Genomic DNA, 6,049 nt, shown 5'->3' with positions numbered 1-6,049 from the left:
GGATGATCTGACTGGACTGAAGGCGCACACAACCCGAGGACCAGCGTTTCTTTTATTCCGCATTATGACTTTTGACTCATGATTTATGGTTAAAGATTTTTAAGACAATTTATTTATGTTTGAGAGGTTTTTGAGAGGTTTAGTATGGGCTTTACCTTTCAAACTATTGTTTTTAGGTTTGGTAAAACAAATTGACAATTTCATTTTTATGACTATTTCATTGATTTCTAAAAATGCTAGTTGGTTGATGTTTCATTTTAAAGCGTAAAATATTTTATAAAAGAATATTTTCATTTGATGGATGGAAAAAAAAATTTCTAGCACTTTTAAAGCAATAAAAAGGGCAGGACGTTTCAGTTGGTATCAAAGCAAAGGTCCTGTAAAAGGGTTGTGCCACCATCAGCGCCGGAAAGATCAGTCGTCGAGCCTCAAGTTGTAAGTTTTACATGCTTTATGTGATTTAATATGTTAATACCTGCATGACGATATGAATATTATGTTTACGTTACAAGTTTATTAGCTTCTTGATTATTTATATTTGCATGCTTAAATTGTTAAATGGGATAGGCTATGTCACATGATTATAAAACTTAGATTTAAATGCATGTTGGTTACGTTAAGAATTTGGAAAACGTTCAGATAAAATGCCTCCTAGACGTGCCCCCGTTAATGGAAACCAAGCAGAGAACAGCGTGAATCAACAAGGAAACGTACCACCACCACCACCACCAGGGGATCCTGCTACTCATGCATTAGAGGGGATGGCTCGTCTCTTCGAGCAACAGTTACAACAACAGCAATTACAGCAGCAACAGTTACCGCAGCAGCTGCAACAGATGCAGCAGCAATACCTACAGCAGCCACCTAGGCCACAACGCGACATTTATGATCAGTTCCGGAGGCTAGGGCCGATGGAATTTTCTGGCACCACCGACCCTTTTGCTGCTGAGAGCTGGATCCGTTCACTTGAGGTACATTTTCGTTACCTGGATATGAGAGATGCGGATCGTGTGAGGTGTACTACTTATCTATTCAGGGATGACGCTTCCTTATGGTGGGAGGGAGCCGAACATGGTGTTGACCTTGCTACACTCACTTGGGATCAATTCAAGACAAAATTCTATGAGAAATACTTTACTGCTGATGCTAGAGGACGAATAAAGAGGGAATTTATGACGCTCCGTCAGGGAGACATATCTGTTGCTGATTTTGTAAAGAAGTTTGATAGGGGTTGTCACTTTGTACCCCTTATTGCTAGGGATGCAGAAGAAAAGCTGAGACATTTCATGGATGGACTTTGACCTACCATTCGGGATAAGGTGATGATGATGCGTCCTGTGGATTATGCTACAGCAGTTACCTATGCATATCAGGCTGAGCAGTCCTTAAAGGACATTGACTTTGAGCTACAGCGCAAGAGACAACTACACCAAAGTAATAATCAGCCTAACAAGAAGCCATACACGGGTCCTCCTAGAACGCAAGGGCCTCAAAAGCCCCAAGGTCCAGTCAAGAAGCCACCGCCACCAAAGCCACAAAATCCTGGTGCACCAAAGCCTGCTGAAAGGCAACCATGCAAAGAGTGCAACCGTCTACATCTTGGCAAGTGCGAGTTGGGATCATTTAAATGTTTCTACTACACGGAGACTGGTCATGTAATGACCCGATTTAATTATATGTTATTTGGCGATAATTAAGACTAATTATTTTAAATTTAGGAATTTAAAATAATTAAGTCAAATAATTAAATCGTGTGTTGAAATATGTATTAGAAAATATCGGTTTATATACGATATTAAAATGCATATTTAAAATTTATAGCACACGAGAGTTGAAATAAAATAGATCGGGTCAAATTTCGAACCCTGAAAGTTGAAAAGATAAACACACTTATATAATATTAATATTAATATAAATATATATATATTAATATTATATATTTAAAAAAAAAATAAAAAAAATAATAATCATCATCATCCAAGACGTTTTCTCTCTCCCCTCAACCGTAACTTTCGTCCAAATCTCCAACCCACCGCCGCAGCTTTGACCGCCGATTGTGGCCGCACCGGTCGTCGAAAAATTCAAATAAATATATGGTTGGAAAGCTCTTGACAAGAGCTACGTTTTGGTACCCATCTTGAAGTGTTTCTCGACACTTTTCGAAAACCCATCGGAAAACGCCGCGCCTTTCTCCGCTGAATCGTCACCGTACGTCGCCGGAGTTCGGAAATTGATTGAGGGGTTTTGTTCCTTATCTCATAAGCTTTCTTTTGATACCACTTTTGCAAATTTTCGAGAACGACACGTCGGCTCTGATTTTGTGCGTGATTTCCGGTCATCTTCTCCGGCGAGTTTGCCGCCTGTTGCCGGTTAGCTTTGGTTTAGGCTCGAGTTTAGCCACTGTTATTGGACGTACAAGCTATATCGGTGCGAATGGTTGTCTATGTGAATTTAATTTAATTCCGACTCAAATATTGTATCATTACTAATTAATTATTGGGTTATTATTGTAGGTTCCGGAATTGTCCGTGTTGGAGGTATAATTTGGTGAACCTAGAATTCATCGCAGTCACTTGAATATTAGTTAAAGAATATTTTGCGACGAATTAAAATAGAAATAATTGATTTTAGGCATTTTAGTCGCATATGGGAATTTTAGGAATTTAAAATGTCTAAATTATTGAATTTAAATGGTTGTGGAATTTTTATATGATAATAAGACCATTTAAATTAATATTCAGGTGATTTGTCTGAGTTGGCATTTCCAGGACTTTCTTGAGGATTTAAGTTACTGGTAAATTAGTCGAGGTACGTAGAGATCAGTTATTTTCACGATGTCTGACAGAGACATCTGATGATCCTGTGTATGATTTATGTGCTATTTGTTGATTTATGTGATATTATATGCTGACTCGCATATTATCAGTTGGTAATTGATGTGCAAAATAAAATAAAATATTTCTTTTGTTAACACACATTTTATTTTAGTTAGACACATCAATACCACTGAACATATCATATTGAGCCTATCTATTATTGAGATCCAGTTATATTTCGGTTGAGATCCGTTATATATATGATATGATATGGTGTTCTGGAGATGTTTGGCTACCTTGATTCGGTCCGGCTTAGGTAGTTGCTGGCTTTGAGGCTGGGCCATATCCCAGGCACGGTCCGCTGAGTCGTGGACCAGCTCGAGCATATATGTATGATTGTTGATATCGATCATTTGATTCCTGATATCTTGATATCTTGCACCTATACATGCATTGCATTCATGCATGGCATCATTGCATTTCTATGTCATATATCGTGGTTTCTTGATGTCTCGTACTAGGGTTTCTGACCCCCGAGAGGGGGCTGTCGTGTCTTTTGTGTGTGGACATGACAGGTGGTGCAGGTGGTTCGACCTCAGGTGCTCGAGAGGAAGCCTCAGGAAGTACCAGAGCTCCTTGAGAGTGGGTTCAGTTGTATTTAGGTACTGCGCGGTGTTGCTGTCTCCCAGATACTATATATATATATTTGGAAGATTGTATTATGGTATTATCGAGCCTTGTCGGCTCTATGATATTTTGGGTTTGTATATGTCATGATTGTGTCGGGCTGGCACATGTTTATGTTGTTGTGTTTATTGAAGGCATATGTTGTTTATTTTGAGTATTTGATTTTCTGGTATGTCCTATTTATGATAAGGTCATGCCGAAATTTTTATAGGCCCAAACGCAAATTTTTAACTCACTTTTCCGCTGTTTACTGATTAATCAGGATTGCATGTTAATAAATCGTTATGCCTTATTTTATGTGAAGGATGAATCAATTCCAAATAAAAAGTTTAGGGACAAAATTAAAGAAACTCATAATTAAGGGGGATTTCGAATTTAGGGGTTAACTATGCAAATTCGAAACTTTGAGGTCTAACTTACAATTTTTGAATATTAAGGAACCTAAGTGTAATTTCTGAAATCTTAAGGATCAAAAGGCAATTCTCGAAACATAAAGGACTAAATCAGAATTTTCGCAATAATATAAGGACTACATTGCAATGATTCGAAAAAAAATTTGGTGACTAAAATGCAAAGTTAAAAAATTGAAGGGCTAAAATGCAATTTTTCAAGAATTTCTTAAGTTCAACGCGTAATCTTCTTATACCTTTGGGAAATTAATGATAATAAATCTTTAAGCTTCAACACGAAAAGATTTAAAAGACATCTTTCACCGCAGGGAGGATTATCATTCAAGGAGTAGCTACCTATGCATTGTTAGATTCAGGAGCTACACATTCTTTCATATCCGAAACCTTCACCAAAAGACTGAATATTAATCCTCAAGATATGGGTTTGGGTTTCAAAGTTTCTATTCCTTCCGGTGATCAAATGCTCACGTCCAAGATTGTCAAGAATCTGGAGCTTCGTTTATTCAAGGATGTTGTCCGGGCAGATCTTATTGTCTTTCCTATGCCCGAATTTGATATTATACTTGGGATGGATTGGTTATCAGCGAATGGAGCTTCGATTGATTTTTGTCAGCGATCGGTATCTATTAGGCCACCTAGTGGTAAATCTTTTGTCTTCGAGGCGGCGAGAAACAAGCAAATGCCGCACATTATCTCTTGTCTATGTGCGAGGAAGCTTATTAAATGTGGATGCCAAGCTTATTTAGCCTGTGTCACAACTGCACAGGAGTCTATCAGTCAGAAATTAGAAGATGTTGACATTGTGAGAGATTTTCCTAGCGTCTTTCTCGAGGACGTTTCTGGTATTCCACCTGATCGTGAAGTGGAATTCTCTATTGATCTTATGCCGGGCAGCGTTCCTATATCTAAAGCACCTTATCGACTAGCACCCGCTGAAATGAAAGAATTGAAAGATCAAATCCAAGAATTGCTAGACAAGGGTTTCATTCGCCCTATTTATTCTCCATGGGGCGCACCGGTATTATTTGTGAAGAAGAAAAATGGTAGTATACGTCTTTGCATCGATTATCGGGAACTTAACAAGGTCACTATCAAAAACAAATATCCACTGCCAAGAATTGAAGATTTATTTGATCAGTTGCAAGGAGCCGCGGTATTTTCAAAGATTGATCTGCAATCTGGATACCATCAATTAAAAGTGAGAGTCTGATGTGCACAAGACTGCATTCCGTACTAGATATGGGCACTATGAGTTTATGGTCATGCCATTCGGTCTGACTAATGCATCAGCGATCTTCATGGATCTCATGAATCGCGTATTTCAGCCGTATCTGGATCAGTTTATTATAGTCTTCATCGATGATATATTGATTTATTCGAAGACCAAAGAGGAGCATAGTCGTCATTTGAGGACATCATTGCAAGTACTACAAGACAGGAAGCTATATGCAAAATTCAGCAAGTGCGAGTTTTGGCTCGATAGAGTGGCATTCTTAGGCCACATCATTTCTAGTAATGGCGTTGAAGTTGATCCAAGCAAAGTCGAGGCAGTGAAAGAATGGCCAGTACCGAAGAGTGTCACCGAGATTCGCAGTTTCTTGGGACTTGCAGGCTATTATCGCAAATTCATCAAGGGATTCTCATCCATTGCAGTACCATTGACATCCTTGACTAAGAAGAATGCGAAATTCATTTGGGGACCCGAGTGTCAAGACAGTTTTGACAAGTTAAAGCAAGCCTTGATTTCAGCACCAGTGCTATCTATGCCATCGGGGCAAGGGGAGTATGTTCTTTATACCGACGCTTCTAAACTTGGTTTGGGCGCAGTTCTGATGCAAAATGACCGAGTTATAGCCTATGCGTCGAGACAGTTGAAGATTCACGAGAAAAACTACCCTACACACGATCTTGAGCTTGCAGCAGTAGTCTTTGCACTAAAAATTTGGAGACACTACCTTTATGGGGAGAAATGTAAGATATTCACCGATCATAAGAGTTTGAAATACTTCTTCACCCAAAAGGAGTTGAATATGAGACAGCGCAGATGGCTCGAATTGGTAAAGGACTATGATTGTGACATTAGCTATCATCCGGGGAAAGCTAATGTAGTGGCAGACGCATTGAGTAGAAAAGCAG

The 6,049-nt window shown here is 38.9% G+C and overlaps 1 long non-coding RNA gene across 1 annotated transcript; it reads left to right on the top strand.

Annotated features, from left to right (window-relative positions):
* The first annotated feature begins 2,329 nt into the window (after nucleotides 1–2,329).
* Nucleotides 2,330–3,509, top strand: LOC140963449 (uncharacterized). The gene is made up of 4 exons (XR_012172685.1): nucleotides 2,330–2,427; nucleotides 2,514–2,537; nucleotides 2,742–2,808; nucleotides 3,392–3,509. It is a non-coding gene; the product is annotated as an uncharacterized lncRNA (long non-coding RNA).
* The last annotated feature ends 2,540 nt before the right edge of the window (nucleotides 3,510–6,049 follow it).

Source organism: Primulina huaijiensis, chromosome 17 (genome assembly GCF_012295235.1).
Source record: "Primulina huaijiensis isolate GDHJ02 chromosome 17, ASM1229523v2, whole genome shotgun sequence".
NCBI lineage: Eukaryota > Viridiplantae > Streptophyta > Magnoliopsida > Lamiales > Gesneriaceae > Primulina > Primulina huaijiensis.
This window is presented reverse-complemented; position numbering and strand designations above follow the sequence as displayed.